The sequence below is a fragment of the Acipenser ruthenus genome, chromosome 2 (genome assembly GCF_902713425.1).
Source record: "Acipenser ruthenus chromosome 2, fAciRut3.2 maternal haplotype, whole genome shotgun sequence".
Classification (NCBI taxonomy): domain Eukaryota; kingdom Metazoa; phylum Chordata; class Actinopteri; order Acipenseriformes; family Acipenseridae; genus Acipenser; species Acipenser ruthenus.
In genome coordinates, this window is record NC_081190.1 from 11,885,321 (window position 1) to 11,897,946 (window position 12,626).

Here is a 12,626-nt window from a genome sequence, read left to right on the forward strand (position 1 = left end):
AACATGCCCCTAACCCCATGAGGAATGATGTGGATAGGTGGTTGCTCTTCTCGCTTTTCTTTTTTTGTGTGTTGTTGGATGGCTTCATTTCTATATACATGTGGTTGCCTTGTGATGTGTGGTTTTCATGAAGTAACACTAAACAAGGATCCGCTCCTCTGTTACTGCACCAGCGTTGACAATCAATACTGCAATTAGGAAAACTAGCCATGCAGTGTTATTTTATTATTATTAATATTGTTTGCATTTTGTTTTTATAACAGTAACCTTTAAATTAGTCATTTCCATTACATGAGAGTAGATGTTAAAACTTCATGATGATATAGATATCCTTCTGCCTGGTGTTGATGGCTGAAGTGTAATGCTGGCTCCAGGGATCAGCTTATTTTGTCTCCCTAGCGCATCAGCACACACAACGTCGGCGATGCTGGCTCCAGGGATCAACCAGGTTGTATTATCCAGACAGCTTAAAAAGTGTTCAATGGGAGAAACCCATTAATCCAATAAACCTGGTCTTTTGTTTGAAAAATCAACAAGAACCTAACTGTTCCTTGTCTAAAGGCATGTGTAGTGGTACCATGGTGTCCCGTGTTGCTGGTCTTTAATTGATTGGGATAATGACGTGCTTGTCTCCAGAGTGGCTCCACTGGGTTTCAGTGAGCTTTGCAGGGACACTTGTTCCAGGACATGTTTCAGCATGCTGTAAATGCAGGTGCATAGTGACCTATTGTTTTCAAACTGTTTGTGCCCTATTGGATCCTGTTTTATGGTTACAAACATAACACAAAACAGCAAAACACTTTCATCGCAAAAGTGAGCAAGCCCTAAAACTCCTGAGCAAAGAAAAGACCAGTCAGCTGTGTTCTGTTATACTCAATTTGCATCTAACCTGTGGTCATGCAGCATGACGAGAGTAACACATTGGAGAGGAGTGGGGATATTGACATCGCAGCGATAGAGCTGTGGGAATGTGTTTAGTCTTCATGGTCAGTCTGAGTTTCGACAGTTTGAGGAGCAATTCTGGGAAAGGCAGTTAATCAATTGAGAATGGAACACCCATGTCCAGATGGACTAGTTAACGCTGAATTAGCAAATGTGTTTCGTTCTTCTATTTTCTGCTATTCTTTTTCTTTTATAATGTCCTGGTTATTTGGCAGCTGAAACCGTTTTTGTTTTGTCTGTTTTTTCACTTTATAAGTTAACTTTACATGTCTCTATAGAGCAGAAGAGCGAGCTCAGATATGAGGCATTTATTACCACATGCTATATTAATGCTTTTACCAGACAGCATATGTGAACAGTATTTTCAATTTGATCCACCTCAACTGGTAAAAGTAATACAAAGCAATAATCTGCTTTATTTGTATTTATTTTTTAAAGTATATATTTGGTTAACATTTTTACATAAACACTGTTAAACCCACTAACAGCAAATATACTTACTATACCAGCAACACAGCATGGAAAACAGCATTGCAATCTGTGTTGCAACATTACTTTGTTAAATAGTAGTTTATTCTACAGATATAATGCCCACAAATATAATAACCTCTATAATGCCACCGATTGGTTTAAAATGCAATACTAAACCAATGACAGTTTTTGTTTAGACAACTCTGAGATAATACACCAGTTTGGAAGGTCATTGATGCTTCTCAGTGCTTAATCACAGCCATACGTTTTAACCACAAGTGAATGTGTATAGATATGGTTCAGTAGCTGCTGTGTGCTGGTTACAATTCCAGTGGTATGTTTCACACCACAGAGAAGCACTGAACATCAGAATTGCATTACTAGAAATAGGATTCATATGGGTTTTCAGGATTCATTTTGCAAAAGATGAACACCTTGAACTGTGACACTAGTATTCGTTTTAGTGCATTTCTGAAAACAGCGATCCATCACAAAGGCAGACAGCCCAGGTTCCTGTTCGTTTTCTTTTAGTGTGGACACAAATAGGTGTGACTGCATACTGAAGTAGCCAGAAAATGGCCTTGACAAGTAATATATAGTGTGACCTATAGCCTTGTTAAAGTATAAATATATTCAGCAGCGGTTTCTCCCATATTTAGGCAACAAAGCCATTATTACAAGATTTACTGCTGTCGCATGCAGAGAAGCTGGTAATAATAGATTTAAGTTGTACAGGTTTCACTGGTATTTCTATTGTACTGAAGGATTCAGGGATTATGTGGAGTCTTGGGATACCTGTATCTGTGCTGCTTGGACTGGGAACCTCTTTCAAAAGGAGCTCTCACTTGTGTTGGGTCTATATGTTTAGTCTAGTGGAACCAGTCTGGAAATCTGTGTGAGCCTGAAGCTCTTCCAGACTTTTTACACAATTCCAAAGGAATTCTGTTTTTTAAAAACTGTCTAACTCTTGGTAAATGCATATGGATCGACAATCTAAAAAGTCAAGGGAAAAAAATGATAGTTGATGGATTCAGAATGTGCACTCGCTTGTTAAAGTAATTGATCTGTACTACACAAACTCAAAGCCTGACAAAACTGAGCGGCTATAAAACATTTTCAGATGCTGGGAATGTTCTACACGACAGGCCTCTTCGCGAGTGTGGAGAATTATATGGGCTGTGAAGGATTTTTACACCTATCTAGAGAGTGTTTGCTGTTTTAAATTTTTTTTTTTTTAAAGCAGTGTTTGGTGTACCTGCTAGCATAAATGACAGGGCAGGATTGTAATGTGGGCAGAACCCTGCGAGACAGGCATTGTTGAAGGGCAGTCAGGTTGACAGATATATAAACCCCCCGAAAGGGTTCTCACGAAGAAGAAAACAAGCAGCCCAAAGCATCCATGGCATGCGGCTTCATTTGAGTTCAGGGCTCTTCAAAGGATCACTTTTGGATGGTTCGCTCTCAGGGCTAGACTGAGTGAGAAGGCCCTCTCTAGGGACTAAAGGCATGCCACAGCAGAACACACTCATTTTCCGCTATTTATCAGCTCCTGTATTCTTCTCTTCCCTTTACCATTCATACCTCTTTCAGCGCGGTTTTATTTTTTCTCTTTCTTTTGAGCAGGACCTGTGTGAGATCAAAGTTGCTATTGATCAGTGAATGAGTAGCGAAGGGGTGAAAGGGTTCAGGTCTTTTAGATACTGGAATCCCAGATACGTGTAGTGGGACTCATTCATGGAATCCCACTCAAACCACCAGGAATGTTTTGCTGGGAATTTTTGGAACCGGATTTGTTCCCAATTAAGGGGCCCATGTTTGCCTTGAGGTTGTACTATTACCTGTATAAAATAATTGGCAAAACACAGCAACTTTCTGTCTGTTAAGTTTAACAGTATGTGAGGCTATTGATGTTCATATTGGCATGATGTTTAAGAAAGCCGTTCGACTTTATTACATCTGATTGTTTTGGAAAAAGCATGAACTGTATTCTTTAAAAAAATATGAATATTGAGTACATTAAAGAAACTTTTTAGTCTAGACTAAGGATTTAAAATGTAGTGCTTAAGATGTATGAGCTCATAACTGCAACTGTGTGGTTTTAGAATGGGCTGAAACTTTAATACAAATCTTACTGTAAAATCGCACATCGCTATCACGGTTTTAAAAAATATCAATCATATTACTCAGATATTTTAATAACTTTGATCTAAATTACTAATAGTTTTGTATTTCCTATATCTGATGGTTTGTTTCTTAAACCGTCCCCTTTTCATATGTAGTTAATTATACTATTGACAAGCAAACTGTTCTTATTTTAAACAGTATCAAAGTATGCAAATCCACTAGAAAATAGTCTGGTTTTAAATATATTTTTTAACAAAATTATTATAGATATGTACTTATACTTGAAGTTTACTTCTAAGTATATTTTCTATTTATTATTTATTATAGTGTTGTTGTCTTTCATGTGCAATTTTTTTTTGTCTTTTAAGAAAATAACGTAACATTGTTTAACCAGAACTTTTAGACCCACGGTTCATTTACAGGAATGTCCTGCAAAGATATAGCCTCAAAACACGCTCTACTAACAAATATAAAAAAAACATTTTTACACACACACACACACACACACACACACATATAATGGTGTCTAGCTGTTATATGTATACACTTTACCAATTGTTTATTACCACTATACCTACAAGTATATAGGAATGTCATTTAAAAAAAAAAAACATTTCAGAACTTTTGACTCTCCTTTGTCGAAATGAAATACATTCACTGCCATTTAACAGTTATCTTTACATCAGACTAACAACAATTAATAATGAATCTATATGTGATGCTAGTATTAGGAAATGTGTTCTAAATGAATAATGAATCTATATTGCATGCTAGTATTAGGAAATGTGTTCTAAATGAATAATGAATCTATATTGCATGCTAGTATTAGGAAATGTGTTCTAAATGAATAATGAATCTATATTGCATGCTAGTATTAGGAAATGTGTTCTAAGGGTCAATAAATACAGCTTCAGCGGACTGCTGGAGTGTCAGATAGGTTACTCATTTTCAATGCATCTAGTTTCATTCAGGTTTTTTTTTAAATCATAATGTAGCAATATTTTGTGTACATTAAATAGTATGATAAATAATATAATACAAAAAACACACACACACAAAAAAAACAGCTAAGTCTGGAACATAAAATACACATGTCAAAAGCATAAATCGTGGACTCCCCGCTTCTTAATTATACTCTGTTAATACAATAATATGACGTGTCCATAAAGGCATAAATCAATCCTTTCCTAATTGCCGCACTCTGTAGAGTACATATCCTACACAGTCTTGTTACGCGGTGTACTGTCTGAAGCAGCGTTAATCGATGAGTACGTGAAAGGCACTCTTTCCTGTCCCGTTTGAAGAAGATGCGAGTTGGCAGCACTGAAAAAGCTCCAAGATTAATGGTGTAAAGGGGGACTCTGACAGCTTTTCCGCTAGTTGCAGTCCTCCTGGGTGGGCCGATTGGTCTTGGATGTCACTTTTGCTACTTAATCTTGTGTATCTGAACAGGCTGACGTGTTTGGGGAACCCGGACCGTCCAGCTCTGTATAGACATCAGTTGGAGGGACAGATAAAAGGAAACGGCACAGAAATACTCCCTTAAAAACGAAAAGAAAAGAAAAGCACATTATAGCAACAAAATAATTAGTGGCCCGAATCGAACAATGCTGTTATCACACAACACATTCCTAATGATCTTTTACACCGACCGAGAGATCACAAGATTTATTTGAATAGTTTCATTAACATGAACAGGTTACACAAAGTGCGCGTTATTTATACAGGAACATTAAAGCTACATTTAAATTATTCTGGAGTCTCATTCCTTATTTGGAGGGTTGTTTTCAATTGTAGTACTAAACGCTTCTGGTGAATCCTGATCATAGCTTGCCAATTAGGACATTCATATACACTATGTTATTATTAAATAAATAATTCATTTTGAATTGACGACACTGTTTTCTACTGTTTATCTTCTGTTAAAATGCATAATACCTCTGTAATGCCAACAGTGTTCATTTAAAAAACGACACGACCACTTTTTTAGTTAGTAGGCTTATCTATCTATCTATCTATCTATCTATCTATCTATCTATCTATCTATCTATCTATCTATCTATACAGATAGATAGATAGATTCTTCTAAACATGGGTAAAACTTGTGAGTGTAATAATACTGCTAATCTAAATGTGTCTAAACGAGACTAAATATGAATGTCATTCTGTTTTTTGACTAAAAGTGTAGAGCAAATACTATTTAGCTAACTAAACTATACAATAAAAAATGCAATTCTGCCTGAGGTTTATTGTTGATATTATACAACATCACAATCCAACCACCTGCAGAGTTTCAACACGATGGGTAGACGAAGACAGCCCAACTTTCAAGAAATATCAGTTATTTATCAAATACCCAGATACACTTAAAGGCAACAGTGGAGAAAAGGCTAATTTTCGGAGACAATGGCAGCGTTTTTTTGTTTTGTTTTTTTAAGTACAGATGGCCAACTAAGTACAAACACAAAGTACATAGGAAAAAAAACGACAAAGGTGATATAGACACGTTCTATCAATAGGAGTTACACTTCAGTATGTTAATTACAAGTAGTATTTGTTCTAATATTAATTAAACACACACACACACACATTTTATTTTAATGAACAATATTAATTGTTCATTAAAATTTTATTAAACAAGATAACATATTCAAAACATGTATACAGTACGTTTGTACAGTTACGGTTTATTTTAGGAAATTGTTGGTTAAATCAGTTAGTTTTAGCTGAAAAACGTTTGGTGAAAACACAAATGTAATACCGTAACTGTAAAAAGCAAAGTAGGTGCTTTGAACCTAATGTACTGTAGAGTGTTTTGAGCGTGAGATTGTTTTAAAAGCACATAGTGCGTTGGTTTGAACGCATTAGTAGAGTGTTATGAATTTACACTAAAAACAACTTCAACGATTTAATTGTTGGGGGGGGGGGGGGGGGGGGGGGGGTCACTAACTCTACTGTGCAGAATAAATTAATTTTTTTCTATGTGTAAATATCGGGACTGTCCCGACCATATAGGGACTGTTGGCATGTATGCGTTACTCATGCAAGACACCTCCAAATCACGCGATAACTATTGGGACACAATTAAACACAATTACATCGGTGAAGTTGTTTGGTACATACTGGTCTTCTTCACCACGCATCAGTGTCATACAGTCTGTTTAATTACATGCAGTCAAAGTCTCCCTCACTTTTCTGGGTTCTTGTCAGCTGCCCTTTCATCCCTGGCACGCTAATGAAAGGACATAGTGGCTGATCACAGTGTCACAAACGTTTGAGTTATTTTATGGAATCGAGGGATTCCCAGACAGATTACTGTTTTTAAATGAGCAGCTGTTCTCTTTCGGCCCGTTATGTCTGTCTCTGGCAGCAACCCTGCTGCTGGGTTAAATCCTGACACGGAGCAGAACTCCGAGTGACAGGATAGAGCTTGACTTTCCTTGTAAAAACCCAGCAACAAAGCCTACTTTAGAGAGTGGAGGTGTGCATTTGCAAGGCTTCTCTGTAAAAGCAAGCAAGTGCAATAATGCTGCTGCTGCTATAAACGCTATCATTTTGAAATCCCCCCTGGTTATTCTAGTGATAAACTGCGCGTTACCATGACCCGTGTCCGTGTGCGTGTTTCTCTATGACTTGTTTGTACTAGTCTATGCTCTTGTCTACAGGGGTGCACATTTGTCGGGTACCTGATATAGCGCCAGGAACATTACATTCTGGCGCCAGTAAACATGTTTAATTAAAAATCCAAAAAAACAAACAAAAAAACATGGTATCCCTTAACAAACGGTGCTGTGTGGATTAGTGTTAGTGTTAAACGGTGCTGTGTGGGTTATGGTTTGTGTTAGTGGCAAGTGTTTGATGTGTGGATCATGTTTTCCAGCTTGTCTGTAGCTGCTGTGAAGGATTGTGTTTAAGGGTTATGGTTAGGGGTAGTGTTTGTGGTAAGTGCTTGAGTCTTGCGTAAATGAAATTGGGTTTAAATATCAAGCTGTTATCCATTAAGGGTGTTGGAAATGTTACCAATTAACAGCAAGGTGTGGGACGTTGTGCTCCCCCTTTCACTGTACTGTCACAAAATATACACTACAAATATTGCAAGCCTGGTCAATGAGGGTCATAGATTATATAAATTTAAAACCTGCCTCTTAGATCTGCATAAAACACCCTTTAAATTCGACTCGGCTTTACCTCACCAGAGTAACCAATTCATGAAAACCCAGAGCAAATACATGGCTTACTATTATTATTATGATGAGGATGATGATGATGATGATGACGATGATGGCAGAACACTAAATAGTGACAGTACAAATAAAACCATTTATTTTCCTGTTGTCTGGAATAATTGTGGTGCCTTTGACTTTGACCTGATTACACACATATCCCTGAATTAGATTTGTATATGAAAAGGATTTGAATAAGATACACAGACAGCGTGTGTTTCAGCGATGGTGTTCGAGGATGTCCCTGACAAATCAATGCTGTTCATCGGTATTGGGAGGAGAAGAAACATGTGGAAACATTTGACATTGTTGCAGATGGTCTTGTCTTGTCTGAGTGTGAGTGGAACTGAATCGGTCAAGGACAGGTTTAATCCTGCACTGCTGATGTGTGGCTGCTAGAAGATGCATCTGCTTAACACCACAGTTAAGAGAGAACTCCAAACAATTACTGCCAACTAACTGGGGGGATTCATTTTAAGAACCACTCCCATTTATCAATTTGCTCCAGCAACATTTAAATGGCATCAGAGCACGTTTCCAGTCCAGGCACCGACATTTCACCGAATGCAGGGAATTAAACTATGAAACCAATCCGCTTTAAATCTATTGGAAAGGGTTCCATTTCAAGCTGTAAATTTAAGTCCTTTAAATGAAACAGGATTCTGGGCAGTGAAAAAGAGCATTTCAGGACAACTTCACTAAGCCTTTGATCCAGCGCTCATTGTGTTTTTAGTTTTTCTTTTTTGTTGTTGTTAATGTTCCAAAACGAATTAGAAACAGCTTTCGTGTTCATTGAAGTCCTTAAATAACAGTGAGCTGTTTATTTGTTCTCCTTGTTATTATTGACATTGGTATTATTCTATTTTAATAACATGAAACTACTGCATGGTTAGTTTCATATGTTTGGATTGGAAACCCCTATTTTAGTGGCTAGGATTCAGTATTAGAGCACAGCAGTTGTGCATTCTGTCAACAGAGACATGCTGTTCATTGCAGTACCTGTCCTTCATTGTATCATATACCTTGAGCACTGGATCTATAACAGTGCTGTGCATGCTTGGTGTGGTTTAGACCTAAATCACTCATCAAAGTGACAAAGTTAATTTGCAAGCCCCTGAAGAGTAAAATACATTATAGAAATAATACATTAGACAGCCTGAGCAATGTGCAAGTTACTCCTGTTTCTAAAATAATACAGTAACTAAAGATAGTGCAGCATCCCCAATACAACGTCATGTCCAGAGCTGAACGTGCCTTTCTTTGGATTCCTGAGAGACACCAGAGTAAGACACTGCTGGGAGGTGTTGAGGACTGAGCCCCGGTCCAGGTTCAGACCCACACGCTGTCCTGTGTGCTAATAAACACCAGAGTAAGACACTGCTGGGAGGTGTCGAGGACTGAGCCCCGGTCCAGGTTCAGACCCACACGCTGTCCTGTGTGCTTAAAAACACCAGAGTAAGACACTGCTGGGAGGTGTCGAGGATTGAGCCCCGGTCCAGATTCAGACTCACACGCTGTCCTGTGTGCTAATAAACACCAGAGTAAGACACTGCTGGGAGGTGTCGAGGACTGAGCCCCGGTCCAGGTTCAGACTCGCACGCTGTCCTGTGTGCTAATAAAGCCAGCTCAGGTAACCAAGCAGGCAGATGCCACTTTATATTATTCAGCTCAGTCAGCAACCACAGAGTTCATTACATAACACATACCTGCCAAAAAATCCTCCCATTGCAGATCCCACTGCTGCCCTGGGGAGGGCACAGAGACAAAACCCTCCCATTGCAGATCCCACTCCTGCCCTGGGGAGAGCACAAAGACAAAACCCTCCCATTGCAGATCCCACTGCTGCCCTGGGGAGGGCACAGAGACAAAACCCTCCCATTGCAGATCCCACTGCTGCCCTGGGGAGGGCACAAAGACAAAACCCTCCCATTGCAGATCCCACTGCTGCCCTGGGGAGAGCACAGAGACAAAACCCTCCCATTGCAGATCCCACTCCTGCCCTGGGGAGAGCACAAAGACAAAACCCTCCCATTGCAGATTCCACTGCTGCCCTGGGGAGAGCACAAAGACAAAACCCTCCCATTGCAGATCCCACTCCTGCCCTGGGGAGAGCACAAAGACAAAACCCTCCCATTGCAGATCCCACTCCTGCCCTGGGGAGAGCACAAAGACAAAACCCTCCCATTGCAGATTCCACTGCTGCCCTGGGGAGAGCACAAAGACAAAACCCTCCCATTGCAGATCCCACTCCTGCCCTGGGGAGAGCACAGAGACAAAACCCTCCCATTGCAGATCCCACTCCTGCCCTGGGGAGAGCACAGAGACAAAACCCTCCCATTGCAGATTCCACTGCTGCCCTGGGGAGAGCACAAAGACAAAACCCTCCCATTGCAGATCCCACTCCTGCCCTGGGGAGAGCACAAAGACAAAACCCTCCCATTGCAGATCCCACTCCTGCCCTGGGGAGAGCACAAAGACAAAACCCTCCCATTGCAGATTCCACTGCTGCCCTGGGGAGAGCACAAAGACAAAACCCTCCCATTGCAGATCCCACTCCTGCCCTGGGGAGAGCACAAAGACAAAACCCTCCCATTGCAGATCCCACTCCTGCCCTGGGGAGAGCACAAAGACAAAACCCTCCCATTGCAGATCCCACTCCTGCCCTGGGGAGAGCACAGAGACAAAACCCTCCCATTGCAGATCCCACTCCTGCCCTGGGGAGAGCACAGAGACAAAACCCTCCCATTGCAGATTCCACTGCTGCCCTGGGGAGAGCACAGAGACAAAACCCTCCCATTGCAGATTCCACTGCTGCCCTGGGGAGGGCACAGAGACAAAACCCTCCCATTGCAGATTCCACTGCTGCCCTGGGGAGGGCACAGAGACAAAACCCTCCCACTGCAGATCCCACTGCTGCCCTGGGGAGGGCACAGAGACAAAACCCTCCCATTGCAGATCCCACTCCTGCCCTGGGGATGGCACAGAGACAAAACCCTCCCATTGCAGATCCCACTCCTGCCCTGGGGAGAGCACAGAGACAAAACCCGCCCATTGCAGATCCCACTGCTGCCCTGGGGAGGGCACATAGACAAAACCCTCCCATTGCAGATCCCACTGCTGCCCTGGGGAGGGCACAGAGACAAAACCCGCCCATTGCAGATCCCACTGCTGCCCTGGGGAGGGCACATAGACAAAACCCTCCCATTGCAGATCCCACTCCTGCCCTGGGGAGAGCACAGAGACAAAACCCGCCCATTGCAGATCCCACTCCTGCCCTGGGGAGAGCACAGAGACACTGGAGCGAGGCAGGAGCTGCATTCCCTGGAGGTAAACAGAGTACAGATTGAGTCATTTGGGATGAGATTAGAGGGTCAACAGAGGTTACAAAAGACTTCCAAACTGTTGCCATTCATGTTGTTTGTTATCTGAGCAGCAATTGTGCGATGCTGTTTACCACGACTTTTGAACCCTTCAGCAATTTAGGTGTTGGGATTATTTTCGCTATATTGTGTAAAACAAACATTCCTTTAATACTTTTAACGTTTAGCTATTAAAGAAATGCAAACAATTTACTAATACCAAATACTAATTTTGTGTTACACAGTTTTTTAGGGGCAATACTTCCATGTTAAATTGTACCTAAAACCAATGTAATTTGCTGGACACAGAAAGGACTGACATTTAAATGAGCTTCCAGTATAAAGAATACGATTTCATACCAGATAAATGATCTAAATAAACTACAGCATTGCCTTGCCTCATCATCATCATCTTTATAACACCAAAGCGGATATCTTCATGACGGTGTGTCGCTTCGGTTTGAAGACACTGTCAGGCCACACACTGTACACAGTATAGTCATAACTTTGTATTTGGTTTGCAGATTGCTTTTGGTGATTAGAGTAGCACGAGCAATTGGGTTTCTTGGGTTAACTTGAGTTAAAAAAAAAAAAAGAAAGACAAAGTGCAGTGTAAGTACTGAACAGCGTGTAGGTTTCCCCATTCCAATGCACTTTTCATTGTTGTTGTTCGTGTGAGGTTTCTTTGACACGGCTGCCAGATTGACATACATGGGAAGTGTCTCAGACTTTGCTGATAATGTCCTAACCCGGTCAGGCAGTGGGCAGCAAGCTATTGGCTTGCTCAGCAGAGCACAGCCTCTTTAACCAGATGAAGTCAGGACACGGCTGTGTTTTCTTTCAATTACAGTAACACTAAAGCCCTTCCATAGGATACAGGAGTCCTGCAATGCGGCTGCTCCTGAAGAATTCCACACACTGGCCCCTGGCTAGGAGTGTCTGATGAATGAGACCGCCTGCCTGGATAATGGAAGCGGGATGATTTGAAGCAGCTGGATTGAGGAAAAGCATCTGTTCCACTCTCAGAGTTAGTAAACAAACCGTGTGGAGAGCTTGGTGTGAGGGAGGTGAAGGATGCTTTTCAGGAACATTCACCCAACAAGTGGCTTGTAACTTTAAATATTTACATCAACCAGTTACAGTACAGCTTACAAATAGAAAATCAATGCTCCAAAGAAATGCATCAACATCCCATGTCCAGATGGTGATTTTGAGGCTAAAACCAAAAAAAAAAAAAAAAAAACACAACAAAAGTTGTATTCATTTATCATCCATCTGTGAGGTCTAAAATGACTATAATAGCAAAGAATTGCATGGAACAATGCATTATATGCGGCATGCACAATAGATTTACTACAATAGCAAAGAATCGCATGGACCAATGCATTATATGCGGCATGCACAATAGATTTTCTAAACGCTACATAGAATTGGATACTGATCACAGAAGTTCATTGACACATGTTACCAATCTGCAACTAAAATGGGAAACTCCATCTGCCTTCAT